Source organism: Mustela nivalis (assembly GCF_964662115.1).
Source record: "Mustela nivalis genome assembly, chromosome: 7".
NCBI classification, from domain to species: Eukaryota; Metazoa; Chordata; class Mammalia; order Carnivora; family Mustelidae; genus Mustela; species Mustela nivalis.
Genome location: NC_139026.1, coordinates 89,746,445 through 89,766,040, shown reverse-complemented (window position 1 = coordinate 89,766,040; position 19,596 = coordinate 89,746,445). Strand labels below are relative to the sequence as shown.

At 56.1% G+C, this 19,596-nt stretch overlaps 1 protein-coding gene across 1 annotated transcript in view; it reads right to left on the bottom strand.

Annotated features, from left to right (window-relative positions):
• The window catches only part of SMIM41 (small integral membrane protein 41), a 112,327-nt gene that overhangs the window by 16,698 nt on the left and 76,033 nt on the right, over window positions 1-19,596 (bottom strand). The gene's annotated exons all lie outside the window — the stretch shown is intronic.

Here is a 19,596-nt window from a genome sequence, read left to right as displayed (position 1 = left end):
CATGCCATGTGCCACACTGCCTCATTTCATGGGTATACTGATCAGGGGGGATTTCTGCACTTTTTTTGACAAGAAGAAAGTGAGTTTCAGAAAAGATCATGCAGAAGTGAATTCAAAGGACAATCTCCCAGCACTAAGCACAGCCGCCCACTTAGTCTCAGGGGATGGGACTCCCTGGACGACACCCCTGGGCACTGCTATTTGCTCTTCCTTCCATAGCCAGCATCTATCCAGGGCTTCCTCCCTCTGAGTCCCTGAAGGCAGCCTGGAGAAGGCCCACCTAGCTCTAGAGGGGCCAGGCTTGGCTGGTGAAGGGGGCCCCAAGACAGAGACCAGTGTTGTACTCCTTGCTGGCCCACTGCTCCAGCGCTGGGGGAGAGGGTCTCTGGTTGGGACTGGAGCCTCAGTTGGGCAGGGCTACACCCAGAAGGAGCTCCAGGGCTGAAGATGTGCTAGCTCTCCCCTGGCCTTGGCCTCAGCTTGCAGGGGGTGGGCAGGTGGGGGAGGCGGCCTCCTCTTGTTCCTGTGGTTTCAGGTTCATGAGTGATGTCAGGCGTGGGACTCACTGAATCTGGGGACCAGTTGGAGGCTGAGGCATTTCTTTAAAAGCCTATAAATCACTACTTCCCCTTTTAGCCCAGCCTATCCCTGGCCTGGGAGGACTCATCTTCACGTACACAAAGACAGCTTCCTCCAGGCCCTCCAGGATGCTCACATGTGGGCTCACAGAACCAAACGGATACCCTCCTAGAGGGCCTCCTGGCCCCCACCCCATGGTGAAAAAAGGCCCACATCAGCCTAAACTCTACAGGCAGGCCCGTGTGACACAGAGGTGCTTGAGATGAACTGTGCTCTCTCTCCCTCATGCTTACAGTCATGTGTCTTCATGCTGCTCCTTTGCTCACCAGTGCCCCCCAGGCACCGATGAGCTCCCACCTGACATTCCCTCAAGCTTCTCCAAGTACCCCAGACACATGTGCCCTTCCACTATTTAACATGCCCTCACATGTACACGCTCGTGAGTACACAAGGGGCTTCCAGACAAAACTCAACAGAGCCTACATTCCACTCCCACATTCCTGTGTGCACTCTCTACTCGCACACACACAGACAGCAGGCAGGACATACACATTCGATTACACTACCCCAACAGACCCACACATGCATACGTGAGTGTCTGCACACCAGTCGCATGCACACGCACATGCATCCACACACATGTGGCCTTGGGGATGCCTGGGGTAAGAACAGGAGTGGGGAGGGAGCCAAAGCTGGCAGGAAGCCACCATCCTCAGCCTGGCCCCAGGGGCTGTGGAGCGTGTGGCAGCAGCCCTAGCCCTGGGCTCCAAAGAGTGACAGCTGGCCTCAGGCAGCAGGTGGCACAGTAGGGCTGCCAGTGGCTGGCTGGTCTTCAGGAGGACAGGGACATTCTGGAGAGGAGACAGCCAGACTCCCTGTCTTACGTTGGCTGACGTCCTGCCAAGATGGGCTCCAAGAGATGATAATAGGCAGCTTGAACTCGGGAAGGGGAGAGTCAGAGACGGGGCAAGTGAGTGGATGAGAACCTGAGCGAACAAGGAGGAGAAGAGAGCTAGAAAGGAAACCAAAGGCGCACCTGGGTGGCTCAGTTGGTTAATCGTCCACCTTCGACTCAGGTCATGATCCTGGGGTCCCGGGATCAAGCTCCTCGGAGAGCCTGCTTCTCCTTCTCCCTCTGCCTGTTGCTCTGCCTGCTTGTGCTCTCTCTCTATCTCCCTGTCATATAAATAAATAAAATCTTTAAAAGGGAGGAAGGAAGGAAGGAAACCATAGAGAGAGAAGTAGGGGATGAAGAAAAAAGGTAGAACAAGGATTCACAGGGATGACTTGAGCCAGGAACTCCTCATGGGGGCCTCCCTTTCCTCGGCCAGAGCATCACTTGACTCCACTCACTCAGCGGTTCCTCTGGGGTACAGAGAAAGCTGGGGCCCCTGTGATGGAGCTGGAAGTCCTTCTTATTGCCTGAACAACCCCCGCCCCCCGTCCCACTACAAGTGAGCATTTTTTCCTCCTATTCCTGGCTCTGTAGAGTCAGAAGACAAGCGGAAAAATGCAAAGATTTGGAGACTTTCAGAGCTAGGCTTGTCCAAGTTCCTCACCCTTTTATACCTAATCATCCCACCTCCCCTTGGAGGCTTCCCCTCCAAGCCCTGGGGGCCTGGGTAATGAGAAAGCAGCTCAGGTCACAGAGGAGAGGAGATCTTAGCCAGGACCATGTTCACTGGTCTTAACCCTAGACACACCCCTAGACCCCTGTCCTGCAACCACTCCCAAAGCCCTCCAAGAGCTCAGTCATCATGCTCAGAGCCCACCTCGAGCCATTTTGTGGCTAATGAGGACCTGTATGACCATGAGCTCTGCCCCTCCCTATTCCTGTACCCTGGAACAAGGCCCAGGTACAGAAACAGTGTTCTTAATTGGATACTCCAAGTGGCAGGGAGAAAGGTGTTGCATTCTCCATCTCTCAGATGAGAACAGTGACATTCTGAGAAGGAGCATGTCTTATCTAAGTCCTAGTGGAGCAGACTAGCCTTTGAGGTCTACAGGGAAGAGGTGGTATAGACAAAGCCATGGTCAGGATGCTGGCCAACTCTTCCTCCAGTTCTGGCCCCCTACCTCAGCCCTCCCCCTCCAGCAAAGCCTGCCTCAGCCCCTGCCCCTATCCCACCCACAAACCCTCCTGGGCTCCAACCCCCTTCCAGGGGAGTCCTACCCTACCCATGCCCCCACCTGTGCAGACCCACTTCAGCTCCCCTCACCAGATTCTTACTCACTCCACAATCATCCCATCCTCTACCCCTCCCTCGGAGCACCCCACCCCCTCATCACTCCTTCTTCCGTGAAACCAGACCATGAAGTCAGACCATCCCAGACTACCCTGTGTCTGACCACATATCCTCCCTCCCTAGGAAGCCTTCAATGGCTCCCACCTCCCCTTGAGACATAGCGCATACTCCCCAGCATGTGTATTTTACATAATAACCTGCATAATTTTCTGGGCTTATCTGCACCCACCCCCTGCCCAACACCCCCAGTGCCCTTCAGCCACACAACTGCTCTCAGGTCCCTGGCTCAGTCTACAGGGCTCAACTAGGCCTCACTCCTCACCACCATTCTGGGCAGTTCGAGGGCAGCCCTCAGAGATCCTAGAGCCCATGGTGCTTCCCTCTCCAAATGCGTGTTTGAATACCCCGTTACGCAGGTGGAACTACTCAATCTTTGCCAAATGACTATCCTCAGCATGTGGCACACCGCTCAGCACCTAGTAGGTGTTTTATAAAAATTGTGTAATAAGGGTTAGACTCTATTCCAGTGATGTTGTGTCTGCCCACTCCCCTCCACCAGGGCAGGCCAAAAAGATGCTGTTGTGGGGTGGTAGGGTAGGGTAGCTGGCAGCCAGTCTCCCTTCAGCCCCCCACCCCGTGCTCGCTCTCTGGACACTGAGTCTGCCCCTCCTCACAGGCTTTGCAAATGGCACAGGTCCACTACAGCTCCTGACCTCCCAAGCACCACACCCAGGAGACCTGGATCAACAGCCCATCGCATGCCTTGTCAACACCAAGCTCCCTGTGCACTTTGATCCCCTGGGACACTACAGTGGGTGGCCAAGGGGGCCTGAGACTCCGCTCCCACCACCTGCCAGCAGGTCTCTGGGCCTCTGCAGAGCCCCCTAGGGGCCCCAAAGGATAACATCTCCTTCTTCTTAAGAGCTCTCCCCTCGTTTACTTCCTGGAGCAGTTGAAGCACAGAGATGAGGCATGTATGTGGGTCCTGCCCTTGAGAAGTTTCCAAACTGCTAAGTGAGGAATGAGCCTGTCAACCCCAGACAGACCCAGGGACAGCACTAGGCCAAGAGGCAGGCAGACATGTGCTGTTGGATGACGACAGCCCACAGTTCTACTCCTCATTAAGTACTTACTAAGTACAAGACTCCAAGCTGAGCAATTTATAGATGTTTTCGCATTCAAGCCTTCCCACAAGTCTATGCTGTAGGCATAATCCTTATTTTGTAGACTGGAAAAGGAAACTCGGAGAGATCTAGGAATCTGTGAGGCATCACAGAGTGGGAGAGCTGAAGTTCAAATCCACATCCAACTCAAAATAGGTGCCCTTCTTGCCCCATTTCATGGCCACCCCAAACCCGTAGGTGGGGGGTTTCCAAAAAAGCCTCAAGGACTCCTCACTGTCAATAACAGAACGTGTCCCAGCTGAGGTGCCACCCACCCGGCCCCTGCTTGCCTTCCCACCATCACCCCCGCCCACACCCACCACACCTCAGATTTCAATCTTGACATTCTCCAGATCAGGCCCTCTGAGCTTACTTCTGCTATTCACTCAGCCTCAAATGCCTGCCCCATTTTACAGATTAGAAAACAGAGGATTAAGAAGGTGAAGTACCTAGCCCAAGGTCACACAGGTGGTTAGAACCCAGGCCATTAGGGCATCAAGTAATAAAGCATTAATTTGTGTCACAGACAATCAGGGAATTGGAAGTAGCAGAATGTGCTGCTCATGGTGCCAAGGAAAGTAGAGGAGAAAGATTCAGTGGATTCCAGAGTGGAGGGCACCTGGCTAAACCTTGAAGAATGGCAGGGTTCAGATGGGCTCACTTGAGAGAGAAAAGTGTAAGAAAAGTACAGACATGAGAGGAAAAAGAGAAGGAGAGGAAGGTGTGTCAAAATTAGGGAGGCAGTTGCCTGGGCATCTGGGTCAGTTAAGCATCTTCCCTCGGTTTAAGTCATGATCCCAGGGTCCTGGGATCTAGTCCCTCATTGGGCTCCCTCCTCAGCGGGAAGCCTGCTTCTTCCTTTCTCCCTACAGCTCGCTCGTGCTCTCTCTGACAAGTAAATAAATAAAATCTTTAAAAAAATTAGGGAGGCAGTGTGGCATGGGGCAAGACACTGTGACATGGAGGCCTGGAGACCCAGTGTGTCCTGCAGATTACTATGGGATGTCGGATGAGACCCTTCCCTCTCTGGGGCATGCCTCTTTGTAAATGAAGGACCGATGAGCCCTGGTGTTCTCTAGAGTCCTACCAGGCCCCAGCATCCTAGAATTTTGACTGTGCATGTTGCTACTGGACCTTAAAACCCAAGGTCTAACCGCAGGCTCACTAACATGGGGCACAGACTTGGATTCCAAGAGCAGGCAGGCAGAAGCCACCAACATGGCCCCTGATAGGAACAGCTGAGGATTGGTATCCCTCTTCTCCACACATCCATGCTAGAAGCATGTTTGGGCTCACCACAGTGGGTCAAGTCCTGAAACAGAGCGGTGAATGAGTCAAGGCAGAATCGTGGGCTCATGGGGAAGGAATGGGCTATGCCCTCCGAGCTCCAAGCCCAGCCCCAATTCATCCCCGGGAAAGGGGAAGTAAGTGGGGATACTTGGAGAAGGACCAGAGAAAACTTTCTGGGAGTCAGGGTGGGGATTTCAGGACCTGAATAAGTGGCTGTCAAGTTGGAGGCTGTTTGGGGAACAAGAATGGTCCCCAATGAAGACAGCACAGCACCCAAATAGAGACTACATTCCAGACCACTCTCCCTTGAGCGCCTGCAGTACAACACAGATGCCGCTAGAGGGCTCAGCGCCAGCCGGGGCACAAAGCACTGCACTTAGACCCCCACCTCCAAACTGAGCCCGTCGGAACTCTCTTGCTCTTTGCAGGACATGCCCTCCGCGTACAAGCGACGTGGCCCTGGAAGTCGGAAGATCTTGCCCCTACCTTGCTCCCCCTTTCTGCAGGTCTGATGCAGCGGCTTCCTTTCTGACTCAGGAGGTACCCAACAGAAACAGGCCCACCCGCCTCTGCATTTCTGACTCCTGCTGTCTGGAATGTGAACTCGCCTCTTATCTTTCCTGCCTCTTTGACCTCCAACTCTTGCCCTCCGAGAACCCGGTCTTATTCACCACTGAAGACTCAGTGAAGGAATGAGTGAACATTTGGGAGACCAAGTCACTGGATCCTCATGATGGATCAAAAAGCTGGAGACTCGGGAGCGAGTACCAGCTCCGCCATGTACCGGCTGCGAAAGCTTCGTCTGAGTTTCTGTGTTCTCCAGCATCAAGGTGAAGACTACGTAACCCCCTGCACAGTGCTGAGCACAGAGCCCCAAGTACACACAGAATAAGCCTTCGAGGAGGAGTGCTGCGCTTGTTATTGATATATGTCCTCCACTGGAACTCTTCCTCCCTCTATCCCACTGGCCCATCTCTTGAAGTCTAATCTCGAGCCTTCGTGGCATGGCACAAGCCAGGGTTCCACTGTTGTTAGAATATGAAGACTGAGGCAGACCAGACAACACTAGCCACTTGGAGAAGCCACCTCCCTGAAAGGAGATGGGGCCAGGAGGGAGATTACAGGGGCGCCGGGCTCCGCCATGCACCTGCCACGGCTCCAGTGAAGATGAGAAACCTGCCAACTTACCCCACCCCATGATCTCATGGCTGTGCTTGCCAGGGGCTGGCTCAGAAAGCAGGTACTGATGGCAGGGCCCGGGCACGGAGCCCAAGGACAAGAAGGCGGGAAGTCTGCTTGGGCCAAAACAGAGCTTGTCCCCAAAGGGCTCGGATACAAGGTCCCTCTGGCCTCCCTGTGCTGCGTTTGGCCAGTGAACTTCCAGGCTCCTCTTTCCAGGGCCCCTCCCACTGCCCAATCCCCAGGGACAATGGATAAGAGGAGAGGTTCCCTCTTTCTCCCCAAGGGTCAGTCTCTTCTTGGCATCTCTTCCAGATCCTCTCTGCTCCAAACTGCTGGCCTCAGGCAGGATGCCACTGTTTTAAAGCGTGGAGTGTTGGGCAGGAGACAAATGGCCGAATCCTGTCATTCCTGAGGCTGCTGCAGGCACACATCTAAATGCCACTTTATAAAGTGAACACACAGCCCCAAAGAGATGCCTCTGTCCCAGTTTCGGGGCATCCCTGGGGGTGAGGACAGAGCAAGAGTCAACTTCAGTCCCCATGTTCTCTCGAGTCTTGTCCTCCACCACTCTTTTCCCAGCCCACCCCGAATGTGTCTCCCCAGAGCACCCCTCCACCTGCCACAAGATCCACAAAGTCCACAGCTGGAGTCAAGAGACCCCTCCACCCAGCCCTGGTGGACTAGGCTGCAGCTCAAAGAATGTAACAAGGGGAGACCTGGTGTTGAGCCCAGGCCTCGGCCTCCCTGCTCCCAGGGGTGACCCTCAGGGGCCTGGACCTTCAGGCGCTCCCTTTGACTCTCGATTCAAAGGTGAAGCCCTCAGCCTGGGCCCAGAGCTCTGTCCCTCATGGTGCTGTTTCCGCTCCCTACCTCACTTTGGTCTCAGCCCAGGTCCCTACAAATCCTCCCTCTCCCCACCAGGGAGCTCCTCCCCAGCCCCTCCACCTTCGAGCAGCTGAGCCCTTCTTCCCTGCCCAGCCCCGTTACAGGGAGACACCCAGGTCTCTATCTCCCCCACCCACTGCCCCAGCACCAGTGCCATGGTGTATCTGCTGCTCCTGCCCTGGACCAAGGCCTGGGATGTGCCTGTCACCCTCCAGGGAACCCCTGAAACCACAGCAGTGCTTTTCCTCCAACCCTGGATCTGTCCCTATCCCCAACCCCGACACATAGGCCATCCTCCCCTCCCCGCCCCTGCCCTCCAGGTCCCTCTCTATAAAGGAAGTGGGGAGACTGAGGCCCTTCCCGCTCAGGAGCTCTGTGAACCTGGGGCTTCTTTCCACTGCTCCCAGCCCATGCCCAGCCCTGAAGCAGCCAAGTGCAGAGTCAGACTGACCATGGGTCCGCGGTCTTCCCATTAGCCCCCTGTCCCCTTGAGAAAGAGGCAACAGGCCTGATTCGCAGTTCCTGCACTTCTCAGAATCCCCCTCAGCCTCCCCAGAGGCTCCACACTCCTCCCTCATCTCTCTCCCCAGACATCCCCATGAGAAGACATCTGGACAGACCGCAGGTCAAACTGGGCCAAACTCCTGGAGAGAGGACCTGGCTCGAGGCCACCCCATCTTCCCATGTCATTTCCAAGTGGCACCAAGTGGGCCGGGCAGGTGTGTGGCTGGGCAATCCCCACCCAGGAGTCAGGGCAGATTCCCAGGCCGGCAGGTCATGAGCCAGGGCTCTGGAGCATGGCTCCCAGGGACTGGCCAGTTCTGGAATGATGATGATGCTGGGGTGCAAGGTGCATGCTACTCCCTGTGCCTGCCTGCAGCCCAAAGAAAGCCTTGTCCCTCCCTAGCCTGGTCCACACACACCCCCACCCCACTCTGGGAAGCTTTCCCCAGCCAACCCCACCCAGCTCTTACCACCGCTTATTCCGCGTCCCCTTGCCTCTTAGGTCCACAGTTCTCCTGGTATTCAGCTGCCCTTGGTTTACGTGTTGCTTTGCAAATGTTCTCATAAAGCTTCATATTCCGTGGTCATCGCTAGCTGCGAGTCCTTTTCTCTGTTAATTAATTCCTATTTTGCTGGGACATGAGTCTCAGCCCTTAAAACTACCAAGGAAGACTCTAGAATCTAAGTCCCATCCTTCTTCCTACAATTTTTTTTTCTCTCGATAATCAAGCATTTTCTCCAACGAAATTACCCAAAATAAGCAGCTTCTCCCCACGTCCCAGTTCTTGCCTTGATTGCCAGAGAGGCCCCAGATAAGGTGGAATGGGGTGGGAACCTCTGAGGAGTACCTGGCAGAGGTCAGCTTTTCCTCAAGGGAAGCTTGTCCCTCTGGAGTGCTGCAAACCCTTCAGAGCTCCCTCTTCCTGGCTTCTGGAGCCAGGCATCATTTAAGTGGTTCCCCTAGCTATTAAATGGGCACAATAGTAAGAACACTTAAGATTATTTATTTATTTGACAGAGAGAGAGAGAGAGAACAGCAGCAGGCAGAGGGAGAAGCAGGCTGCCCACTGAGTAGGGACCCCGATGTGGGGCTCCATCCCAGGACTCTGGGATCATGGCCTGAGCCGAAGGCAGACGCTTAACTGACTGAGCCACGCAAGCGCCCCAGTAAGAACACTTGGAAAGGGTAGTAGAGACCAGAGCCGATATTCATAAAGCTGCCTGAAGCAGGCACTGTCAGATACCCATTTTGCAGAGGACAGTGTGAGTCACCTCAAGGTCACATACCCAGTGGAAGGGGTGTATTCATTAACCGAGAAAACCTTCAGTGAGTCCCCACTGAGCCCAGCAGGGTACGAAGCTCATCTGCTTATCTCGATAAACTGACAGCAGGAGGAGACAGACCTGGTGGGAACCACGGAGAGAATGGAGCTGGCTCAGAGCTGAGTGAGAGGGTGAAGAAAGGCTGCAGGCTCACAGAAAGCCCCCAGCGGCCCCTCCCCAGCTCCCCCATCCAGTCAGGAAGGCTCCTGAGCTTCATTTCCATCCTAAGAGAAGGATCAGTAGGGTCAGCAAATGAGGCTTCAGGGGTGGGACACCACACGGGGTGGTTTGCCCTGTACCCTGTGAACTCCTGGGTCACCCAGACGCCCTCAATCTCCAGGGGAGACCCCAGACCAGAGCCTCCTGGGCACAGCGAGGCTGCTCGGAGGGGCCACCTGCCTTTACAGAAGAGAGGAGGGGCAGGGGATCTGCAGGGGAAGAGCAGTCGCTCGTCTATGGGAGCTGGCGCAGGTCAGGCTTCTGGGTTCCAGGGCACTTTGCGGGGAGGGGCAGCAGGGCGGCACCCTGCCCCGCCGGAGACAGAGACAGAGGGCAGGGCCCAGAGCTGGAGCTGCCCGCCCAGGAATGCCATCCACCAGCCACCGTTCCCGGCCCACACGGGGCACCCCTAGGGCTGCGGGGGAGGGTGGGATCTGGGCTCCTCCCCACCCCCATCGACACCCAGTGGGAAATGTGTTGAGCTCGTCAACATCTCTCTGGCCACAGGCTGAGGGCTCCCGTGACTCCTAAATGATGGGGCAGAAGCCAGGTCATTAGACGGCGGAGACTGTCATTAGCACGGGTGATGCCACCGCCACACAGACAATGGCAAACAGTCATTAGCGGCTGTGTCACAGGGCTAAGGCAACATTGGCAGGGCACAGGGAGCTGGGCTGGGGGAACACGCGCTTGCACACGCACATGTTCACACACAGAGGAGAAGGGAGGCACACACACTCCACTCACAAACAGAAGAATGAGAAGATGTGAGTGGACACACATGCACACACCTCCATAGTCACACACTCAAAAGTTTACACACCCACGGAGGGGCACACATAGGTACACTGGCATGATCACACACTGACATGTGCTTGCACACCTATGTGTTCACATGGGGACAATTGGTGCAACTGCACACTTACATTCTCCCTTGTTTATGCGGGGGTGCAAATAGACACACACTCTTACGTGTTCACACTCACATGTGGGAACATGAGCAGACACACTTGCACACTGACATGTTCACACCAAGGTGTGAGTAGGCACTTACTTACACATGTTCACACATTCACATAGATGTGATACACTCACATGGGGGCACAAGGGACACATGTTCACACACCTACAGAGCCACACAATCATTCATACACATGAGGTATGAGATGAGCACACCTATAGGGACATGAGCAGGCACACTCACACACACAGGGGTATGCATGGACACACATTCACACATTTGCACCCTCAAATGTTCACACACACACAGGCTGAACAGACACACAGCCCAGAGGGGCCCACAGGATCAGAGATGTTCCCCCACACACCAGATGCCCCCCACACACAGCCCTAGATCCTCCCACCATCAGGTACTCAGACCCCCAGATATCTCCCCACTGCCTTGAGAGGGACACACAGACCATCAGGGACCCCAGAAGAGACTCTCAGACACCCCTCCAATCCCCCCACCTCCCACTTCAAAGGACCAACACCCAGGATGGAGAAACCGCTCAAAGCACAGAAGCAGAGAGGCTATGCGTGCCCTAAGGGAGGGGCCAGGATTGTTTTAACACGGTAGCCCCCCCACACCTCAGCCCTAATGGCTGGCAATGCCCTGCCTTACTTGAACCCTCCAGGAAAGGGGCTACGTTAGGCATGTTTCTAAGAGCTCCTGAGCCCCGTGGTGGGGGAGACACAGGAAGGGGAGTCTGGGATCCGAGGAAGAGCAGAGTGCCCCTAGGAGAACCTCCAGAGGAGACCTCTGTCCCCATTTTGACTCTTCCCTCCCACCTTCCTCATCAGTAGATTTTCGTGTGCAAGCCGTGGGCCCAGCTTCCAGCTCAGAACCTGAGGGCGCGATGTGAGGGAAAGAAGACAGCCTAGAATAGGGCAGAGCTTACTCATCAGACGTGGACGGTGGAAGGGAACCGAGGGGAGGCTGAATCCTGGGTTCAAATCCTAGCTCTGCCCCCTAGCTGGGCTTGTGGGTTTCCCATCACCACCATAACTGACAGCCATGAACTTAATGGTTCCAACCAACAGAATTTCATTATCTTACCGTTCAAAGATCAGAATTCCAAAATGGGTCTCAATGGGCCTAAAATCAAGGGTGGTGCCCCTTTGGAAGGTATTAAACAAAGAGTCATTTCCTCATTTTTTTCCAGTCTTTCCAGGCCACCCGCTTCCTCGGCCCTCTATTTCAAAAGCAGTAGCCAGACAAGGCTGTCTCATAGTGTCGCTTTTCTGCTCCCTCCTTCACATTTAAAGGACTCTTGTGAGGACACGTGGCCCACCTAGATAATTCTGGATCATCTCCCCACCTCAAGATCCTTAACTTAATCACATCAGCCAAGTCCTTACAAGCTTAGGGATTAGGACAATGACCTTTGGGAGTGTGCACTATGCTGCCTACTACACTGGTGGGTCTTGGACAAGCCATTTAACCTCCCAGAGCCCCAGCATCTTCAACAGCAATCTGGAAATCACTCCTACTACATGGGTGGTTGTGGGGACTTAGAAGGTCACACAACCAGGAAACACTGTGCCTCACTGGGGACAGAGAGGGCAAGGTTGACAATACCACCTTCTCCCTTTTTGGCTTTTTAGCTTCCTGAGGACAAAGGAGAAAGGTGGCCAAGGGGCCACAGAGGCCAGTGAGTGGGGGTGTCTGTGGGCTTGGGCTTGGGCAGGGGCTAAAAACTGGAGCGAGGACCGGGAGGGGCTGCAGGGGTCTGTGAGGGTCCCCGGATCTGGGAGGCCGTGGGGCCCCACCACGAGGGGAGCTACCCCATGAGGCTGGGGGCACACGCGCCAGCAGTGACCTGAACTAGGGAAACAGGGCGGGGCTGGGCCTGCTGCACCTGCTTGTTCCTGCCTTCCTGTCCCTCATCTGCTGCCATCTGTTTGCAGGGCCCCCAGGCCAGCGGGTGGGCAGGAGCCCCAGCCCAGGCTGCTATTACCCTGTTAAGTGCAGACAACAGAACGATGACCCAGGAAGATACACCCCACATAGAGGAATTGCCCACTGGAAAACACTCATTAGTCCCCAGATTTGCCCAGTGCAGTTGGCCCGCTTGGGAGGGAGGCAACAATGGTATCTCAGAGAGGAGCTGAGGTTCTCGGACTCCCACTGGCCACCTGCTCCAACCAGAGGCCCAGGCTGGGGGTCCTGTCCAGGATTACCCCACCTCCACCTACCCCTACCACCTCCCCCAGCACTCCCCCAGCACCACGGGCACCTCGCCGGCTCAGCCCTGCACACTGCTCCCTTGGCTCATCCACCCACCCTCCCCTCCCCTCTCGAACCACACAGGACCCCAGCTCTTCTCCTACCCTCCCAGCCCCCGGCCCCTCTCAGCTCCCCGCCACAACCTCTGGGTTTCACCCAAAGACTCCCGTCGGCGGGAGGAAGCCTGGGCTGGGGGCTGCGTTCAGAGGCAGAAGATCTGCAGGCAAATCCCACAGCCCAGCACACCGGCAGTTTAGGGACCGCCAGCCCGCTGAGTAGCATCAGGGGGACAAAATCGAGTCACCTGTGTGAGTGCATTCCATAAGCCAGCATACTGTTGGAGTTACGGGGACATCTCAAAGGATTTTGTCCTCCTTTTCTCCCTGAGACACAGCAGCCAGGGCTGGCCCCGGATCAGCTTTTCACGGACGGTTGCTTTGGAGACTCCCCACATCTACCTGCATCGGACGATCCCCAAGTAGTGCCAGAGACAGATGCAGAAGGATGGGGAGGGAGAGCACACAGCTGCGGGCTCATGGTAGGTCCTGATAAATGGGTGCTGAGTGCATAAACGGCACCCGCGAAGCTCCCACTGGATGCCAGGCACCTTGCTCGGTGCAGGCAATACAAGGATGGATGGCAGAACCACTGAAGCAGCTCAAGCTTCAGTTCTCAAGAACCATCCCGAGAGCCCCGCGGCCCTGAGGACCCCTGGATGACAGGACATCCCTGTTGCAGGGTGGCGTGCAGGCAGGTGGCTAGCCGCCCGGCCACAGCTGCCCAAGGCTGGCAGGCCTCAGGCAGCTGGCGCCGTGCCCAGCGCCACCACGGGCCACAACCGTCCTGGCAGGCTCACAGAGGCCGGGCACTGACAGCTCGACAGAGAGCAGAATATGGTTTCGGTCTATTATCAGAGCAGATAAAGGCAGCCGCTGACGCTTGGGGAGCAGTCTGGGCTTACAAAGGAGCGTCTACAGATGTCCTACCACTCCCCCATCCTGCCTTTGTCAGCCGCCCCAGCCTTCCCATCCCTCTTTGCTCCTCTCTGAAAGCAGCCCCAGGGAGGGGGACATCCCTTAAATAGCTGTGTGCGGGGTGCCAGGAATGGCAGGCCGAGGAGGCTGGAACCAGCTGGGCGGCAGGCCTGGAGGCAGGGGCTAAACGGGAAGATTCCAGAGTTCACCAAGCACTGGCCCCGGGGGGAGCAGCAGCCCTGATCAGGGGAGAACAGCCAAGTCATCACCTTGCTTCATTCATCTTTGTATTGGCCCCATGGCTCAGCACAGGGACAGGTGACAGGCAGGAGAGACACAGGATGAGAAAGTGAAGGCCAGTGAGTGTCAGGGGCAGATGGGGTGACCAGGACTGGGGTGGCAGTGGGGGTTGGGGGGCACTCAAAGGAGAGGAACTAGGGGCCCCGACCCTGTCTAGTGGGGGAGGGAAGAAACCTTTGCTGAAGTGAGCCAGAGAAACAAGGAAATAATAGAGGGTACCCTGTGCGTTTAAGAGCTATTTCCTGCACACCTACTATGTGCCACGGATGCCAGAGCAGCAAACAGAACAAAGCCTGCTTTTGAGAGGTCTCCAGCTCAGAGGAGAGTGAGGGGGCTATTTGGGAAGACTTCCCATGGGGAGGGAGCAGACAGAGGGCTGTTGGAAGGAACTGTCCTCAGGGGTGGAAGGGCCCAGGCACACCGGGTGGCATGAGGAGTGAGGGGAGGCCGCCACAACCCCTGTTGCTGGGGACAACGGACAGCAGACAGCAGACAGCAGGTAACAGGGTGTGGTTCCTCCTAGGGAACCGAGGGGCCCCTTGGCCCTCCCTGGAAGGCAGGGAGCCACGGAAGCAGCAGGGCCCTCCCACCAGCTTCCCTTTGTGCAAGTCTCCTTCCTGCTCCTCTCCACCCAGAAGCAGGCCTGGCAACCATGCAGAAATGCCACTGGCATGAAGCACCCACACAGGCAGACATGGGCTGGGGTTCCCCAGGCAGGCTGGGCCTCCTCTACCTCAGGAATGGCGGAACCTCCCACCAAGCGTCCCACCCTCAGGTCCGACAGCGAGGGAAGGACTGGGGAGCTTATGGTTTGGTCCCTGCTCTGCCCCAAGCACATGCCTGACCCAACCCGAGACATAACAGGGCTTCTGCCAGTTTCGGCAGCCTTCTTTCTGCCTCCTTCTTTTGCAGGGAGGGCTGTCGATCTTCTTGCCTCCCTAAGGCATTTGGCCAGAGCAGGAGGGCATCAGAATTCCTACCCCATGCTGAGTGGAAGCCAGGCCTCTGGGAGTCAACCCACAGTGAGATGTGGGACACCCCAGGCAGAGAACCCAACATGAACCCATGAATCCGTGGGCCCATCCCAGTCAACCCAGCTCAGCCTGGCAAGGAGGCACCCAGGTCCTGAAAGGCAGGGGCTCCAGAGCCAGCTTCCAGAAATGGGGCTGTTTCCCCATCTTGTCCAGGGTTGTCCTCCACAACCCATCTGACGTCTGTCACTGTACACCAGCTCTTTCTGCTGTCTCCTGTGTGGCCACACAGGATAACAAGTGCCCTGTACAGAAGGGTGGCCTTTTACTCATTCTGGAAATGGTCACTGAGCACCCACTCTGTGCCGGGCACCGAGGGGACAAAACCACCACATACTTCCTGTGCTCACAGAACTTGGCAGGGGAGGCAGGCACAAATAAACAACCAACAACAAATAATTACAAATTGGGTTAAGTGCTGTGAAGACAGGAAAGTGTAATTAGCCTATGCTCACCTCTCCCTGGCCCCCGAGGCCTGCCCTCATTATAGGATACCCACAACTCCGCCTGCCCTCCCCAACATACTTCCAGGCCAAGAACCTCAGTTCACTGGGCAAAGCAAAGGAGTCCACAACAGTCTGAGGAACATGTTGAACCAAACGGGAGGGGAAAAAAACTTTTAATTAAAAAAAACAGCAATCATTCCCGTAGCTTATACAACTGAATTTGAGAGCCACAGAGGCCCAAATATGTGACTCCAAACCATACAGCTGGTGAGTGGCGGAGCCCAGACTAGAAACCAGGTCTCCCATGCCCAGGTCCAGGGCTCTGCCACCAGCATGCAGCCCTGCCAGCATCCCTTGAACCCCTTCACAGCCTGAAGGCATCTCTAGATTCCTGGCCCGTTCGGGTGCCTGCTCCGCAGGGCAGCGCCGTCCAGTGGAGTCCTGTGTGAGAATGCAAACATTCCACACCTGCGCTCTCCAGCAGACTCATGACATCACTCCAAAGGTTTCGGGGATATGGGACCAGTGCGGTGGGGGTGGAGCTTGGCAGGGGCCGTGGGGAGAAGGAAGGTAGCAAGATGAGACACAAAGAAGGGCAGTAGGGGTAAAGGATCCTGTTGGACGTCCCAAAGAATCTTCTAGACTTTCATCCCATCATCCACTGATCGACTTCATGCAAAGTAATGAAATGCCTTAAAGGCAGCCTCCCTGGGCCCCCAAGGGGAACACTGCTCCTCTGAGCTTCGTGGCACCTCCAGAATTCTGAATAGTGGCTATTTGTCGTGGCCGCCACCCCTCACCCCCACAGCCCTTGCTGCTGTCTCAGCCTGGAACAGCCTTCTCCTCTCCTGGACAGCTCTTCCCCCTCCCTTCAAGCTTTCACTGCCCCCCGCCACAAGGTATCCCAGATACCCTCACGACCTCTCCCAGGTCTCCACATGGACTGCCTGGCATGTGGAGGAGGCATAACAGGCATTGTTTGAATCTCCCCATCTTTGCTATTACTTCCCCTTTCTTGGCCCTTGGCCCTCCCAAATCTACTCGCAGCTCCCCATCCCCCAGCTCTGGAGCCCTCAGAAATTCTTTGTGCGTAGACAAGGTCATCCCATTCCCAAAACTTGGCCCCTGGGCCGGGCCTCCCTCCAGCAGCCTCAGAACAGACCTGCTCAAAAGGACAGTCCAGAGAAAGGAGGTCGGAGTTTTTAGCCTTGCCAGGCAAGAGGGCCCTGACTCAGTGAGCCCAAATGTGGATATGCCTTTGGGAGAGAGGAAGAAACACCTACAGGAAACTGAGCAGGCTCATCTGGGAAGTCTTCCTGGAGGAGTAGCCTCACCTTTCCATCAGGCCCTGGAATGAGAGGAAGAGTCTTCCCTGCACAGAGTCCCTATTTCCCCAAGAGCCACGTCCCGCCCCAGAGCCCCAGCTGAGCTGAGATGTGTTCATTGGAACATTCATCCAGCAACCATGTGTTGCTGCTCTGAGTTATCCAAGGCCTGCTGGCTCCAAGGGCCAGGCCTCGGGCCAAATAAGGAGCAGAGCACAGAGCAGAAACTGAAACTGTGACACCAGGATGCCATTCCCATAAGGCCACCTAGCCAGACTGTGTGGGCCAAGTCGGACACCTCTCCTCCCCAGGGCTGAGAGGGGGAGAATCCCTGCCCCTGGACCCTGAGTGGGCAGGGAGGCAAGAAAGAAGAGGCGGATGACAAAGACAGGGACAGCTCCAAAGTTGGGAGGAAGTGCCATGGAGAAATGGAAGAAAGGAAGAAGCAGAGAACACGAGGGAAAACAAAAACAAAAACAAAAAAACCCTTTGCTTCTTTGAGGACCCATTCCAGGGGCCTGTGGGACAGCCTGGCCCTAGCCACCCCCACGCCCACCTGTGCCCTAACTCCCACCAGCCCTTTGCCTCATAGAGGATCAGAATTACATCCTGTCCCCCGTTCCGGGAGACCAGGGGCCCAGGAGGAAGGCTCAAAGCAGAGGGAGGGGGACTGAGATTTCTGTCCCTGGACCATGTAAGGACCAACCGGGACAGGCTTCCAGAACCCCAGAGGGGCCCAGGACGTCCAGATGCCGTCTCCAGCTGGGGTCACCCAAGCTTGTGCCCCACCTGAAACCCAAAACAGGTTTGTTTGTGAATACATCTAGGAGGGGTGTGGAGACTGCCCATGTACTTAAACATCCCCACAGAGACTGAAAATGCCGCCCACCTTCCATTTCCTCTCTCCCCAGCCCTCCCTGCAGGGCTTCCTGATCCCAGGGAGGCCAGAAACCCTAGGTGGTTCAGCTCTGAACCAAGGCCAGGAGAGGGGCATGTCCGGTCCTCAGTGAGGCTGGAGAGGCAGGGGCCTGTACACTTGACCCTCTGCTGCCCCTCACCACCACGTGGGGCTAGAGTCTGGTGTGGGTGGAGTTTAGCAAGGAAGGGGGAGGGGCAGGGAAGGAGGAGGGACTGGATGCTTCAAGCAGTTTTGTTTGCAGCTTTGTCGCTGCCCTTCCTGTTTGGCAGCCAGAGCTTTGACAGCTAAAGACACCTCTCGGACTGCACCCAAGAGACACTGCGGGGCCAGAGGGAAGACAGCAGGACCCGTGCCCCACCCCAGCCAGAGCCCCAGGTCAGCATGCCCTCCATGCCTCCAAGAGGCCCAGCCACCCCAAGGAAGGCCAGTCCTGCCATGCCAGCCGCCAAGCCAGGGACTTGGCCATTCACTGTGACTTGTTACAACTCAGAGGCTGACAGACGTCAGCACAAGTCAGCAAGAAGTGGCAGGCTTCTGCGACGCGGAGGCACATTCGAGAATTGGGGCATCCCGCTCACAGAAAATAAGGCGGTAGAACTAAGCCCCGGACAGTGAGAAGACAGTTCTTGTATCCTCCCTGCCCTTTCCAGGGGTCCCGAGGCTTAAAGGCTAAGATAAGGGGGGCTCATAATCCGACAGTGTGCCTTCAGATCTCTGTGACCTGAGGCAGGCACTTAACCCTCTCTGAGCCTCAGTTTCCTCCTTTGTAAACTGGGGCTAATGAGAACAAACTTGTCTACCTCAAGTGCCATGAGGACTAAGGGAGCTAATCCAGGTAAAGCATCTGGGACATACCTGACATGTTAGCTGTTGTTTTGGCTCCAGCAGAGCCCGGAGGCCATTGCCCACCTCCCCTGTCCCCACAGAGCACACAGGGGTGACCACGGTGGGGGAGGTAAAGCCGCTGAGGTGAACCACATGCCATCCAGATACCAGGTCAGGGAGGCTGGGGTGGGCCAGGCAATGGGTGCTGAGTGGGGAATGGGGCACCATGTGTGAGAAGTGGGGATGCAGACACCATCACAGTGACCAGGTCATACATCAAAAGTACCTGATCCTGGGTACTCAGCCTCAGGACACAGTGGTGGCCTTGGGTCAGCTTGCTGTACCCTAGGGAGCCAGAAGGGCCCACTATGTGGGAAAGAAGGCCAGCCTGAGAGGTGGGACGCGGGAGACCTGGAATGGACCATGTGATCAGGACAGTGGCTCCCGTCTCCAGCCTGTCCCTTCCAACCTTAACCACCTGAGCCTCTCCCAGACGAGCCCTCTCCCCACTGTGGCCCCACCACTCCAGAGTGGCACACCAGACCCAGGTAGGGCACACAGGGCCAGCAGGTCAGGGCAAGAGTATTCAGGGACAACAGGCCAGGGAGGAAGGAAGAGCAGGCCCAGAGAATCAGCGACAGCAGAAGTGAGAGAAGGGAGCGGGAAGCAGAGATGGAGGGGGCCTATGCGTTCATAGAACCTTCTGCTGCCCCACCTGAGGCTCTGTGGGAACCACATGGCATCTTTTCTGTGATACTTCATTCTTAAGATGAAACAGAGGACAGAAAAAAGGCGAGGAGGGGAAAGGTGGGGGCCAGGGACACATTCCCATAGCCCTCGATGAAGAGCTGCCCTCGAGCCCACCATCTCCCCACAGGCAGGCCCCAGGTCTTAGCCACCATTTACTGAGGGCTTCGTGCCCTGCCCTCCACTAAGTTCTGTGCTACACTGGCTCCCCTGGCAGGGGCAGTGGGCATTTCCATCCTTGACACAGAAATCAACTAACCTGCCTGAGGTCACACCGGCAGCGAACGGCCAGGCTGAGTCTGGAGCTCAAGTCTCACCTGTCCAAAGCCAAGGGCTCTTGGACTTGGCCTTCATTTTCCTCTCCAGCTTCTAAGACAGTGGGATGTGCTAGTATGTGCTCAATAAACCC